The following is a 16,521-nucleotide window of genomic DNA, read 5'->3' on the forward strand; positions in this document are numbered from 1 at the left end:
TTTTATTTGCTTAGGACATAGATATTTTAAAGTTGACATTTTCTTTTTCATTAGCAATTCCTCAAAATAAATCACAATAAACTACCTGCTGTTAGAACAAGGTCATTTGGATTAATCAGATTTAAATGGGAAGCAGGGTTGAAACACATCTTGTGAATTGTGAAGAGGCTTTGTAATCAAGATGTAAACACCTAATTCTATAGAACTTCTTAAAAATACCAGAAATCATTATTTTGATTTCCTCCTTTCCAATATCCTCATCAAGATGCAAATACATGGTACTTAGTATTTCCTAATTATAATTTATTAATCACGTATTAAATAACAACTGCATCTTAGGAGTTTGCAGGTAGTTATTCATCAATCTTGGTTCTGCAATGCTCAAAGTAAGAGCAGGAGCAATTGTAGATGAAAGGATTATCTCAAATTTGCTTCCACATGTCCAAGATATAAAGCCTTCCTGGGAGAGCAAAAAAGAATGTCAGTTCATGATAGCTAGAACAGGGCAAGATGTTAAAAATTCACTCTTCATCTACATGGAAAATGAAGGCAGACATATGCTATTTGTTTTTCTACAGGCATGAATGTGTTTCATAAAGCACTATTTATGAAAGACTTTTTCCCACCAAAATATCCCTAGGAGTAAGAGATTGAGCTAGGTTTATAGATGCAGCCCAAAGCTTTCCTCCATGAATGGTTAATGGGTGCAAAAATATAGTTATTTAGATAGAATGGATGAATGGGAAACATTTTTAAAAATATTGTTCATTATTTAAAATATTTAAAACATTCCAATGTCATATAACCATATAGTATATCCATATTTCTTTTAATAGTTTTAAATTATTTGATTTATTTGCTGTTAGGTAAAAATAATTTTCCACAAAGATTTGTTTGCCCTATGGCTTTGTAAACCCACCTTGGAGTATCAATCCACGTGGGGTGTGCATTTTCCATTTTCTGATAATACCCCTCTTATTACTTTAAACAGCAATAACCAATATTTATTGAATGTCAATATGTTCCAGAGACTATTCCAAACCAATTAAATATATTAATTTATTTTACCATAGGAGTGATAGATAAGATTATTAACTATTTATTTATTTTGTGGGTATGGAGAATTATCCTTATATAATTGAAATTTGCACAAATACTCTGTGATGATGAGATATCTTAAGGATTTTTGTTTTCATGTTTGTCAATTTTGACCTTGGCCCTATCCTAATAAAAACGAGTTTGTGCTCTTTAAAGTAATTAAAATTGCCCAATATTAGCTGGGCACAGAGGTTCATGCCTGTAATACCAGCACTTTGGGAGGCCGAAGCTAGAGGATCCTTTGAGGATCCAGGAGTTCAAGGCTGCAGTGAGCTATGATCGTGCCATTGCATTCCAGCATGGATGACAGATGAATCATTTGACTAGATACAAATTTAGTATCTAAATACTGATATTTGGTGAATTTTTGCCTCTTTATTGCTTTGTAATGGTGCTATTTTATTTTTTAGATTTTGGGTCAGGTGGATTGGATGGGAAAGGTTGGAGACAAGTTAAACTTAATGTGGTTGAAATTATGTTCTATAACTGAGGTCTATCATGGCAAGAAGTGCACATCTAACAGAACCAAATGAATTTTACAGTACATGGCAAAAACTTTGCTACAGAAAAGCACTAATTTGCTTGCCTACTGCAGGTTTAGTCTAGTTCTTTATTTAGGGTCAATGGCCATATATGCCCTGCTAAGCAGAAAAGTGGCTTTCTTGCTAATTGAACCTTTTAAAAGTATCCTTAAGAGATAGTAAATGAGTGAGTGGTTTAATTGACCACTTTTGTATTTAGGTAAAAAATATTTCATGAGACTGATTTAATATAGCAAAATTCTGAGTTGAGGTTACACATTATAAGAGAGAGTATACCAAAGAAAGTAATGGTTTGTAACTTAAATGAATACTTTCATTCCATTAAATTCATTAAAATGCATCATATACTTTCATTTTGAATTAAATACTTAACATCAACTATTGTTTAAGTTTTAATATCCACAAACATCTTTATAAAGCCTTAAAAATTTAATGATGATATTATTGTCAAATTTTGCACTGGAACAGAGTCCAAATAGGAGTTTTTGATAGGATCATACCAGATCTGAATGTCTTTCATTGCTTTTAATGTGTTTATTATAATGATGAATTTATTGATATATAATTATATATATTTGTGGGGTACCTGTGATATTTTGATACGTGCATACAATGTGTAATGATCAAATCAAGGTAATTAGAATTTCCATCACCTCAAACATTTATCATTTCTTTGTGTTGAGAACATTTCAATCTTCTTTTCTAGCTATTTTGAAATATACAATAAATTATTGTTAACTATAGTCACCCTATTGTGTTATTGAACACTAGACCTAATCCTTCTGACTATATGTTTGTACCCATTAACCATCTTCTCTTCATCTCCCAGCTCCTTTCCAGCTTCTGATAACTATCATTCAACGCTCTGCTGCCATGAGATTAATGTTTTTAGGTCTTACCTGAATGAGAACATGCAATATTTGTCTTTCTGTACCTTATTTCACTTAACATAATGATCACCTGTTTCATCCATGTTGCTGCAAATGGCAGAATTTCATTCTTTTTATGGCTGAAGAGCCTTCTGTTGTGTATATAGAGCACATTTTCTTTATCCATGCTTCTGCTGATAGACACTTAATTTGACTCCACATCTTGGCTATTATGAATAGTGCTAGAATAAACATGGGGATTCAGGTATTGCTTTGATATACTGATTCCCTTTCCCTTGGATAAATTCTCAGCAGTGAGATTGCTGGATCATATGGTAGTTCAATTTTTAGTTCTTAAAAATACCTCTATGTATATACCCACCCCCGCCCCCCTGCCCAATACCCTATTACTGTAGTACCTGTGTGTCCACTTAGGTGCTGCTAATTTAAAGACATGCACCGTCTGGGGGATGGTCATGCTGGAGACTCAGACTTGTGGGGGGAGGGGGTAAAGGGCATTTATTGAAACCTTAAAATCTGTACCCCCATCATATGCCACAATAAAAAAAAATACCTTTATACCGTTTTCCATAATGGCTCTACTAATATGTGTTCTCACCTACAATCTATAAGAATTTCATACTTTTGTAACACTGATGCATTTTAAAGGGATATTCAGAACATGGAGATGTTAAATAAGGATTTTGTATTGAGGATTCAGTAATAGGATCTGGCACAGGGTAAGTAATAAACTTACCAAGTTCTAGGTAATGTTTGAGGCATTGGAAATTCTGAAGTGAACAAACAGGCAAAATTTCCTGATCTCCTGAAGCTTCATTCTGGTGGAGAAAGAAAGATGATAAACCAAAAAGTAAAACATATCATATATTAAATGCTGTAAAGACCTGAAGTGGGTGAATGATTTTTGCAAATATCTGTGGGAAGAGAATTGCTGGCATGAGGAACAGTAAATGAAAATGTTCATTAGTGAGGGTTGTGCAGCATATTCCAGGAATAGCACTCAGTTTTATGTGTTCAAAATACTCTGTGGGAGAGAGGTGAAGATAGATTAGATGAGAGATGGTGGTGTCTCAGATTATTATGGAGAGAAGTATAGGATTTGGGATATATTTTGGAAGAAAATACTGGAAAAATTTGCTCGTGAATTGGATGTGGGATGTGAGGTGTGAGAGAGTCAAGCATGAATGAGGTGTTTGGTTTAAGCCATCAAATAGTTGAAGCTGCCACTTACTCAGATAGAAAGATTGCAGGAGAAGATTTTAGAGGGGTACATTCTCTCAGTAGGTGAGAAAACTCTGGCCTGTAGGACTTTGCCAGGAGGGAATAAGGTTGTGAAAATAAAGATGTTTTAGGCAAAGGGATCATTATGTGCAATGGCACTGAACCTTGAAATACTTTAATTATTTGGGAAATGGTGAGACATTCAGTGTGGTATAAGCATGGTGTACGTTAGGGGTTGGCAGACTATGGCTCACAGGTGAAATCCAACCCGTTTTGTAAGGCCCATGAGCTATACTAAGTGGTTGGAAAAAAAAAGGAGTGTCCATGAAGAAAGTTTGATTAGTACAAAGCCATGCTCATTCTTTTACATATTGTCTGTGGCTTCTTTTGCACTAAAATGGCCGAGTTATGCAGTTCAGACCTGCAAAGGTGAAAATATTTACTCCCTGGCTCTTTACAGAAAGAGTTTTCTGACCCTTGGTGTACATATAGGGATGAGTAGGAGTTAAAATGGAGTGATTTGGGGGCACAGATTGTAAAGTACCTTGTATGTCTTTCTAAGAAGTTGGGACTTGATTATGTAGGCAATAGAAAGCCATGAGAGGTGAAATATCTTCCTAAAATATTACAGATAATACAGAAGAAATCCTAGCTCAACCAGATTTTCAGATGGAGAAATAAACACTGAGATATCAGGTAATTTTCCCAGAGCTCTTTATCACTTCAATGTGACAACCAACAAAGACTCTAGTGACTCAGCTCTTAGAGTCATTGTTTTACTCCTGTTCCTCATGATCTGCTGTGGAACTTCTCCACATAAGGAAGTTACTCCGAAAATCTCATAGAATACTTTAGTCTGCTATAGCATGTCAGGAGAAAGAATTACTTTGATTTCAATGTTTTAACCTATATATTTATTTCATAATCAGTAAGAGTTATTTAGGAAAAGAAACTTCATAAACTTTGAATAAAATGAAAATAAAAATTTAGAAATGATTTTAATAAATTTTGACCCTGGACAAAGCTGAATTAGGCTGAAATTTGGAACTTCTGCCTTTTCTTTTTGGAATATTTTCATTTGACTCATTCTCTCTTTATCTCACCCTATTTCTCTTAAGCAATGGAAAGGAAAATATTCACAACTGCAATACATTCTCTCATTATTGTCATGGAGTCTTAAAATTAATGACTGGGGAAAGATCACTGATTCTAGATACTACTGAATGAAAGAGATATTATGGATTGACAAATTATCCCAGGGAGTGAGGCCAAGGAGAAGCATTAGGGAAGAGTCTGTTATTGCTAATACTGTGATTAAAAAGTACATTTGAGCCAGAAAACTCAACCATGTGTAAAAGGACTCGGGGAGGGGGGCAAGTGTAAATGGAAATAAGGATATCACGACAAAGTTGGGACATGATCCACAAGAGAATGATACTGTTAGCTCTCTCTTTCTCAAGCTAGAGAATGATACGCTTAGCTTTCTCTCTCAAGTCTTGTGATGACTAATGGTGGGTTCTTGGAGAAACCTCTTGATTTGTTTTCTTTAAAGAAGAGGAATTGGATTCCACTTAGGTAATTTGAGAAAAGAAGTGACACAGCATTTCCTGATGTATCAACTTACTGACAGCTAACTACAGCTATCATTCAATTCATTGTTTACAGACTATATTGCCATTCTGGTTATTTTTCAATTGATCTGAGAGAAATACTATGAATGAATTTTATAGGACACAGAATGCCAAACAGCAGAACTTCAGCATTCTGTGCTGGCTTGAAAGTCATGATGACGCATTGCTGTGACAGCTATCTGCATATGATGGAAAGCAGATTGCTACCATTTGCCAAGCATATTAAAACTTGATTTGTCCCTCTGAGTATATCAAATGTGAATGTGGATGGAATGTATTTTTAAAAATTCTAAAATGGAACCCAGTGATCTAGTATTACCAGTCAGTCCCTTCTGGGGGTACGCAAAAGATGTTTATGGGAAGCATTATGGTCCCCTCAGATGAGCTGTATTTGAAGTAAAATATACCCATTTGACAGCTTCATAGGATACATGATATTTTTCATTGTAGACTGTTTTCCCAAGTTGCACAAATCCCATACAAGTGAAATGGCAGCAAAACATTTGTGGCAGCTTGATCAGCAATGGCCCTGCTGCACCAGGGGTAAATGAGTCAGTCTGAAATAGTGTTCTGGGATGTTTGTCACGAAGAAAAAGATTAGTTAACTCAAACAGCGACACCAGAGGGAGCTCTCTTCTAGGAGGTTGGCCATAGAAATCACTCTGAAAGGATAATAAAGCTGTAAGGAAATAAACTAACTGAATAGTTATTCTATTGGAGCACCGTAATCATGGACAACTCTTGGAGATGGTTTGTACTTTTACCAAGTAAGGATTATTGGATAGTTTAGTCACTACTGAATCTGATATTTTTAAAAGCTAGTAGCCAAGAGTGTTCAAAGGCTAGGTTAGGAAGGTACACTTACAGAAACACTATACTGATCCTAAATTACGGCAGGCTGCCATGGGGCAATGAGAATTTTATCATTGTTTTCTAATGACCCATGTTTCACAAATATAAAGTGACTTTGCCTTTTGTAATTGGTTTGGATAGGACAGATGATAAACACACTGTGTTGTATCTAGGGTAGTAGAGGGGTGATATTAAAAAATAATACAGGAAACCTATGTCTGTAAATACCTGTGTACTTATTACTGGGATATGGTTATATTAAAAACCATGTTGATTATAGAATATCCTGAACAGTAGCTTGTATGTTATTGGAAATGTGTGGTATATAGGAAAATATTTCTGGTAGAAAGGAACAGAGAATGACACTATAATTTTAGCTAATTTCATGGTGTCTTAAATGTTATTTTAATCTTTCTGTCACAGCTATATAGTGTAACAAATGACTTGTTAATTGATAGAATTACACAATGATGAGCAAATATTTAGGGATGTTAATTTGGAGACCATAGATGATATGTATGGAAACCAAAAATAAAAAGTGAATCTGGCCTCGTTTTAGAAATAATTATATACACAGTTAAATGCCACCATCAACACATATAAATGGTTCAAATAACTATAGATAATAGAGGAAAAAAGAGTAATCAAACTTGTAAGAGAACATCAAAAGACTCGTGAAGAAGACATACATAAAATTAACATGCTTTGCAGAAGAAATTTCTCCTGCCCATTGAATGTTTCAAATCCTGGTAGTTGTCAGGTTGTTAGTAGACTTATTCTTCTGTATGAAATATTGCAAGACAAATAATGAAAACATACCCAAGAAATATGTTTCGAGGAGCTATTGACCAAGATCAGATTGTGGACTAGAAAGAGAAAAATGTTAGCCACAGACCTACAAGTCATTTTTTCCCCCTGCTGTGGAATGCCCCTGGAAAGGAAGATCCATCAGAAACACTTATAAACATTCTAAAGAAAGATCTCCTGCTGTTTGCTAGTGGGAGAATTCTTATATATGAAGTACTTTAGCACATGTATCTGATCTGTTTAGGATTGCTTATGTTAAATAAACCTGGAAATGTGTGAATTTATAGGATATGGCTACCTTGAAAATATCACACATTTTATATTTGAGTATAAAATGGAGATGTTTTATGACAAAGATAGCTCCCTTTTATGTAAGCAATGCTCCTGCATGCAACACTGAGAGCTCATATGTTAAATCTAGACCAGGGCAGCACTGTATGCAGCACAAATGGACCTAAGAATGACATTGGCTATCCCAGATTTTCCATCTTTCTTTTCTCATGATTTTCTTTCTTCTTGAAATTATTAGTATGATTTTATTCTGGGTAAGATGATCCTTGTGAATCTTATTTAACAATCCAACCCATTATTTGTTTCAAGTTCTATCCTTCAATGTCCAAGATGTATTACTATAACTCTTTAAATTGGCATCCTAGGTTTTTCTAGATCCAAGCCTTTCCTCTCTCTCCTACACCAAAAGGAAAACTTACCTGTCCCTTGATCCAAGTTCTATAGACTTTGCTGTCAAGTCATAAACTGATCATTAATAATATACACTTAGTATGTCCTGGCCAAAGAAATGGATCTGAAGTCACATGTCTCAATACAGAACTATAGTGACAGGATATTTTTCTGGTTGTTTTCTGGTTGCCTTCAAATGGAGGGAAGCTCTTTTTCCTCTTGAACCATCCATGTGACTTTTTAAATGCCCCTCTTGGTACATTCAGTCCTGAAGTAAAATTGTTTGAAAGTATTTCTTATTTCTACAATTAGGACAAAAATGTGTATCACTATTTTCTAAGTCTCCCACAGTGTTTAGCAGAATATATTTTGTCTAAAGGTACTCTCATAAATATTTGACAAATTAAATTGCATAGACAGATAAGGGCTTTCAGTTTTTCTCAAAGCAGGAGAGATTGTAATGATAACAGTATTAGCATAAATAAACACATTCTCTTCTAATTTATTTTCTAAGATTCCATCTTAGAAGAAGAGATGACACGTCTCTCCTCTTTTATATTTCCTTCATTGTGAGGAAATAGACAAAGATTCCTGGGTTTATTTTTCTTTTTGGTGAAGATAAGAAGAAGCAACTTCAAGGGATTTATTTTCAATATGCCCAACAGGTTTCAGAAAATTCCTAAAGTAGCCAGTTACCAAAAATATGGGGTGAAGGAGAAATTAGAGAATTAGAGAAATTAGGAAACCCATTAGGTATTACTGATTTGATGAATTAGTATCTGATGCTTAATGAAAAGTTTCTGAAAAGGCAACAATGGGGAAAATTGTTATTATAGAAACTGTAATTTGTTTATTTCTATTCACATTAAGGTTCAATTAAGATCAAAATAGTTTTTATTTGTAGTTCATTAAGCCTGACAGATGAATTCTGATGAGTATTTAGATACTTGGAAGCTTTGAGGGCACCTCCTTTTACAGCCATCCCTACTCCACCCATCCATTCATGTGCAAGAAGCCAAGTCCATGCCCACTGCCTGAGACCCATGGATATGTGAAGTTCAGAGGTTGGGACCTTTGTGATTTTAGGTTGTCACATAAGATCCTCAGAGGAAACAGTCAATGTTTAGTACTTTCTTGCTTTCAGCTTTATCCTGCAATTAGGCATGTGTTGGGAATCTTTTGATATTTTATCTATTCATGCAAACAGATAGACAAGCATGACAGAGGGGGCATGTGGTGGGTTGAGGGAAGGAAATAATTATGCCAGCTGTGGATCTTCTTCACTCTCTCACCTAAAACTCTTAATAAAACTCTACAAGTGTAAAACAACTTTGTCAGGAAAATAATTGATCATATGTAGCCTTATGCACCTGGAATGAAAAACTTTTCCCTTTATTCCCTAAGAACTTAATCTTTATGAAATAGACATGGTACATCTTCATTAAATAGGGATGTTGGTGAGTACTGTAGTATAAATGAACTATCTTCTCACTAGCCATTTCATTAGCTGCAAAGAAGATTGTCAGTATTTTCTCCATTTGGATATAATATCAATGTTATTTTTTAAATATTTTTTTTTTGAGTCCCAGAAAAAATTTCCTTTAATGTGTTGATTTCTTTTGTCAACATAGATCAGGATATTTTCCTTTCTTTAGAAAATTCTTTGTTGGGATCATTTTTGGGAGGCTAATCAAAGTTTAATATGACATGCTAGTTTTTATTCTGGCAGTCGGTTTTTCAATACTATTTTATACTCAAAAAGCCTTAAAATTTGGTCTCAGAGTAGTGTTGTGATAAAAAAAAAAAACCCTATACCAAAAAATAATTTCTTGGTAGTCATACAGTCCAGTACTGCCTTTCACAAAGACCTAGAGCCTTCTTTTTGATTATCTACAAGGAAGATAGCACTCGTCTCCCAGTTTCTGTTGGAGAGTAGGCGTCTACTTTCAGTGGGCATCTTGCTTCAAGTTGTAAAAGTGCCTCCTATCATGAAGGTATCAGCATGTTTACTTTTTCTTTGAGTAAAGCCAGTTAGCAAACACAGATGGTCTAAGATCCTTCCATCACAGCATTTAAAAATTTCCCAGCTTTTTGTTTTAGCAGAGTTGAGTTCACACTGAGTTCAGGCCTTTCTCTCATATTGCAATATTCTTTTTTTTTTAGATTTTATTTTTAATTGACAAATAATTATATATATTTATGGAGTAAAAAGTGATATTTCCAATATATGTATACATTGTGGAATGATCAAATAGGAATAATTAGCATATCCATCTCCTCAAATATTTGTCACTTCTTTGTGGTGAGAACATCTAAAATCCTCACTTTTAGCTATTTTGAAATATAAAATACATTGTTACTAACTATGATCACCTTGCTGTGCAATAGAACATCAGAACTTATCTCTCCTATCTAACTGTAACTTTGTACCCATTGACCAACATCTCCTTTTTCCCCAACCACCCTTATGCCAAAACCCCATCCTCTGGGAACTACTACTCTAATCTCTACCTCTGTGGGTCCAACTTTTTTAGATTCCTTATATAAGTGAGATTATGTGGTGTTTATTTCTCTGTGCCTGGCTTATTTCACTTAATAAAATCCATGTTTTTGCAAATGATAGAATTTCCTGAGTTTTTTTTTTAAGACTAAATAGTATTCCATCGTGTATATATGAGATAGATTTTGAAAATCTATTCATCCATTGATGGTCACTTAGGTATTCCATACCTTGGCTATTGTGAATAATGCTGCAATAAACATGGGAGAGCAGGTGTCCCTTAAAAATACTAATTTCGTTTTCTTTGGGTACATGCATAGCCGTGGGATTGTTGGATGATATGGTAATTCTTTTTTTATTTTTTTTTAGGTGCCTCCATACTAGTTTCCAAAATATCTGTGCTGCAGTTATCTTGCAATACACTTTTTTTTGCCTATTTAACTTTGTCCAGTAGAATTTTTGCTTCAATATTTCCATTATTTACTCTCTCCAAATTCTCCTAAATTCCCTGAAAACCTTTTCCTGCAGACTTCTACCTCCTCTTCCTATTTTTTCAGTTAAATAGCTCCTACAGAATCTTTCTGTATCTTCCATGTAGACCGGGATGGGAAAGACAGAATGGGCTAATCTAGAATTTTCTTTAGTGGGCAAGGGAGTGAAGGGCTGGAAACATTGAAGCATTAATAATTAAATTTTGCCTTCATATATGTTGTAATACTGTCAACATAATGACACTCTTCTCATAGGATTGCTTCATATATTAGTGTACACTTGAAGGAAGGATCATTTTCCAGTACTTCCAGAACTTAACAGCTAGTGACACAAAGAACTTATTCACTGGTTTCCTTGTCTGCAGTCTCACTAAATCAGTATCTTCTTAAAAACAAGCAAAACAAAACAACAGAAGACTTATTTAAATGATGGTTTCATAAGCTTGTTTCTAGGTCAGGAGTTTTTAATGGCTCTATTTCACATTCTATTACAACCACATTTTTCTGCATGGTTTTTAAGCCCCTCTCTACATTCTGGCTACATTGCTAGGTATAAAATTCATTTTCTTCAAACTTGTTTCTTTATGGTTTCAAGAACATGCCTTATAAGTTCATTCTTCCACATTTTTAATAATTGTGTTCTTTTGTCCTGGAATCCCATCTCCTCTCTTGCTTATTCCCAACGACTCTAAGGAGAATGCAAGTGCTAGCAGCTTCTTGAAATCTTCCCTGGCAATCTCAGTACTCTTTTACATGAAGTTATATAAAATATTTTATTAGTTCATTGTTTTATCTACTATTGTTGCAAATAATTTTGTTTACAAGAGCGAGTTTTCCAGATAATGAAAGCACTGAAACTTCTTCATTTTATATAATTTTGCATGAAATATTTGTCAAGTATTTCAAGCATCTCTGCTTTATTAAATAAAGAACACAGAACATGCTTAAAAGATATTGATGATTTGGAATCATTATGAATATCAATTGTTATATGATGCTGTGATACAGTATAGTTGTTTCTCAGTATTCATGGGAGATTGGTTCCAGGATCCCTTGTGGATACCAAAATCCAAGGTTGTTCAAGTCTCTTGTAGAATGTGGCATAGTATTTGCTTGTAACTTAGATATATACTCCTATATACTTTAAATCATCTCTAGATTACTTATAATACCTAGTACAATGTGAATGCTATGTAAATAGTTGTTATACTATATATTTTTTAAAAATTGCATATTTTTATTATTGCATTGTTATTTTTTATTGTTTTTGTTACCCAAATATTTTTGACTTGTGGTTGGTTTAATCCACAGATGTGGAACCCACGAATATCGATGGCTGACTGTGTATATACCAAGGTATACACAGGTATGTATACACAAGATATATAAAGCTGTTTGCTATATGTAAACATTCTTCTGAGTTCACATTTTCTTCAGCTTCTTTTCTTGATAATAGGTATTAAGGTGTCACCTTTTCCTTCATGATCCATATTTCTGCCTTTATTATAAATTGTATTTTTCAATCTATTTATCCTTTTGGTTGGAATGGACCTTCCTGATTGGTAGGAAGTCTACTGCAGAGCGATCAAGGCAGCACACTACCTTAATTTGTAGGGAATTGAGCCTCCATATAAAGTGCACATAGAGGATTCATGGGGGATAAGTGGAGATTTGTGGTCTATGTCAAGGAGGTCCTTGCATACTATGCTGAAGATTGTATCCTTAAAATGGGTTTCCATTTATGGGGGACTTGGTTTGCTTGTGAGGGGCAAGTTAGACATAATGTTATAATAAATTTATTTTTTCCCTTAGTTGAGGAAATGTTGGGATCAACATGTAAGCTTTTTGAATAAAAGGCTGATATTGATTAAATTGTTCTTGATTATGATGTTCCAGGCAGCATTTGTTTATATGCTCTTGTGTGGAGACATTTGAAACATCTTTATATTTGTGTTATCCAAAGCTCTTGCATCCACTCCAGATATATATTCTTTAAAATAGTCACTGGAGTTGATAAAAAAAGAAAAAAAATAAAATAAAATAGTCACTGGAGAAGAGTTCAGTCATGCTATAAAGACCCCCCCCCCACTGTGATTTTAATTAAAGATAATGCATTTATGCACAAAAGAACATTATTAGAAATTAATAACACAATTTAAACTTTATAGGGAGAATTTTATAATTTTCAGTAACCTGTCTTTAATATGGATGAAATTTATACTATTTTCACTTTCTTTATTTTACATGAAGCTTTGGTAAAGCTCTTTTCTTTTTCTAAACAGTGATTATGTTGACCAACTGATTACTTTAAAAACTTGCCTCTTTAAGATGAGTCATTAAAATCAGCTGTTCTGATTGACTGGCTGCTCTGTTGATCAGCTAACACAGGTAAAATGAACCTTTTATCCCTTTTAAGAAAAAAATCTATAATATCTAAAATATAACCAAGCCTTCCTTTTCCTCTTCTCCATTTCAATGAGTACTCTTGGTTTTTGTCTCTGTCTTATCTTCCCATAAAACTCAGGATTAAGCAATTTCTAGCAAAGGAGCAAAAGAAAAATTATCCCATCCTTCAAAGAATTCAAGTGAAGAGAGGGAATGAGATGAAGTATAGGTCCAGGATACTGGGGAAGAACCAATTTGGGATTGCAGAAAAATAGCCAATGTGATAGTAAGCATTTTTGTGCTTAATTATTGAGTTCAAGCCGAAAAGATACCCTCAAAATATTTAGATATAGTTTTTTAAAGAAAAATATCAGATACTGAAGAATTTATACTTATTTTCATGCATTGAATAAAAAAACTAGAAATATATAAGTGGGCCCTGTTGAACTAAAAATAAAATCTGAAACATTTTGTTTCATAATCAAGTGACTCAATTGGAATAAACCTTTTAAAGATCAAATATTCTTTTTGAATGTGATTGGGTCTAGTTCTATTGGTGTCTACTATTTCTAGGCTTTAATGGTACTTAAATTGTCTATAAATCATTTTGAATTTTGAGCCATGGCTTTTAGTTTTTCTACGAGCTTAAATCAGAACATGTACCATATGCCTGTATAGTGCCATCTATCCCTATTTAAGAAGATTTATGGAAAAGCTATTATATCTTACCATTATAGCCGGAAGCACCATGTTTGCATTATTTACAAACAAGAAATTATATCCATATCATGATATAAATTCTTAGTATAATTTTATTTTACTTTCCAAAATATAGTTTTTCTTGAAAGTAAGGAATTTTTACTTTAATTTTTGTATCTTTTATAAATATTCAGTAAAAAATGTATCTGCATTTAAACACCTCTCTAGTTTGCTGCAAAGATCATAAAATGACATTACTGAATTTTATATGCCATCTATTCTATGATGATCTCTAACTTGTATACCCAAACTGAATTACTTTTCTGAGCTCCAGATTCACATATCCAAATTTCTTATTTGATGTCTTCACTAGAAAGTCTAATAGGTATTTTAAACTTAATGTTTCCAAATAGAAGTAGAGACTCCTTAGTCTCTCCCACCCCAATCCCAAATCTAATTTCTTCCAAGCCATTATATCTCAATAAATTATACCAATTGCTCAATCAAAAAAAAAATAAAAGAAATGAAGAAGTCTTTCTTAAGTCTTCTCTTTTTCTCATACTTGTATCCAATGTGTCAGTAAGCTCTACCATGCCCCCAGATAACTATATTCTAAAGCTGATCACTTTTCTTTATTTACTTTGTTACAACCTGATCCAAACAACTGTAATTTTCCCCTGAGTTCTACATTAGCCTCTTGACTAATCTGCCTATAACAGCCTAGCTTCCACACAGCTAGCAAAATGAACTTTCAAATCATAATCATATGGTGTTACTCTTTTGCTTAAAACTTCCAATGGCTTCCAACGTACATGAAATCCATTTTTTAAACTATTCTTAATATATGAGGCCTGTGCCAAATAATGCTAGCACTTACCAATATCCTAGTTTTTTTCTTCTTGGGCACACAGATAAATTGTATTCCCCAGCCTCTCCACCCTCCTTGCAGACATGGACTGAGTTTGGGGCATGGAATGTAGGCAGAAGTAGTGGACATCATTTCCAGGCCTGGCCCATTAAACCCTCCCAGCTGGTATCCTCTTGTCTCCCTACTTATTTTATGGCCAAGTTGGAGGATATGTGTTAAAGAAGATATTCCCACAAGATGACAGGAAGGTGGCTGCTTCATTGCCTCCGTGGAGGAATGTCTCCACCCCAGCCAATTATTTGAATGTGACATGTGTAAGAAATAACGCTTTGCTTTGTCAAACTACATTTTTAGGTCCTATGTGATTCAGCCTCTGTCCATCTCTCCAACCTTATCTGTTTACACTCTCCTCTTTCTCACTAGGCTCCAGTTACTTGGATTTCTTTCTACCCATGAATTCATACAAATCCAAACCTTTGCACTTGTATATCTTTGCTTGGATTGATCATTTCCCCAGATGAAAGCATGATTCCATCCTTCACTTCAATCAGATACCAATTTAAATGCCATTTCTTCAAAGAGGCCTTCCCTGATCCTATTTAAGTTGCCCCCACCCACTGATCACTTTCTACAACATTATACTAAGACATCTTCTTCTCAGCAATTAACAGTGCCTGCAGTTGTCTTGTTGTGTTCTGGTTTTGCTCCTGTCTTTATCAGCTCAGTAAGAAGAGGGATCCTTCCTGTTCACTGATACAGCCTAAAACAGTGCTTGACATGCAGTGGGCACTCAATATATATTTGTTAGCAGTCTCACTATGCACATAGGTATGCTATTTAAAGATAAGAAATGCATCTTATAGCTCAATTATATAGAGTATATATCTCATATAAACCATATTTTTCAACTAACATCTCACTAAATCACATATAAATAAAGTATTATAAAAAGGCATAGAATTTGGAGGCAGAAAGACACAATTTGAATTTTGAATCTATTGTGTGGTTATAAGAACTAATTCTTTCTGAGGCCCTATTTCTGCAGTTTCTACAATGGAAAGACAATAGTATATGCCTTATTATTCTTATGGCAATCTCATGAAATACAGCGTTTGTGAATAAACAATATAAATTGTATAGAGTTTGGTATTATGTAAGAGTTAAAGCAACAAGGCTATTTTTAAACATGTACAAAATACTGTGTATAGACAACTTGTATGTCTAAATATTTTATGAGTAGACAATGATGATAAATGGTATATATATTAGAAACATTACATAAAATACAAAGTTCTCTGAGATGCATAACATTCTCTCTTGGTCATCAGAGTTTCTCAGGACTTTAAAGAAATTTCTTTCCATTCAACATGTAATTCTATAGCTAAAATTTTTCTTTAACACAATGCCATTCTTGTCTTGTGAGGGTGGATTAATCAGATGTCAATATTATGTATGAAAACTTGAATTTTTGTTCTCTCAGAAATATGAAGTATCTCTTCAGTGGCTCTATTTAACATTGCTCTGAGAGACCCAGGTTCCAGTTGTCCTTTATTGGGCTAAAATATCATCTCTCCAAACTTACCAAACTGGGAGCAGTGTTGTAGGAACAAATATTTATTGCTCATAAGCAAGTTTAGCAATCAAACTATTATCTGTATGCAGTTTTCCTAGGGAGCAATATATATTATAACAAATAGAACATGCAATGCTTGTATAATTCCTGTGAGAAATACTCTTTGGGGAATTAAGCTTGGTTGCTGTATAATACTGCTGTTGGAAAAGAGGAGGACTTGGCCCCTGCACCTACCTCAGTGAGGAGATGAGTTATGATTGGTTATTACAACCACTCCTAGTTC

This window comes from Microcebus murinus, chromosome 9, assembly GCF_040939455.1.
Source record: "Microcebus murinus isolate Inina chromosome 9, M.murinus_Inina_mat1.0, whole genome shotgun sequence".
Lineage (NCBI taxonomy): Eukaryota > Metazoa > Chordata > Mammalia > Primates > Cheirogaleidae > Microcebus > Microcebus murinus.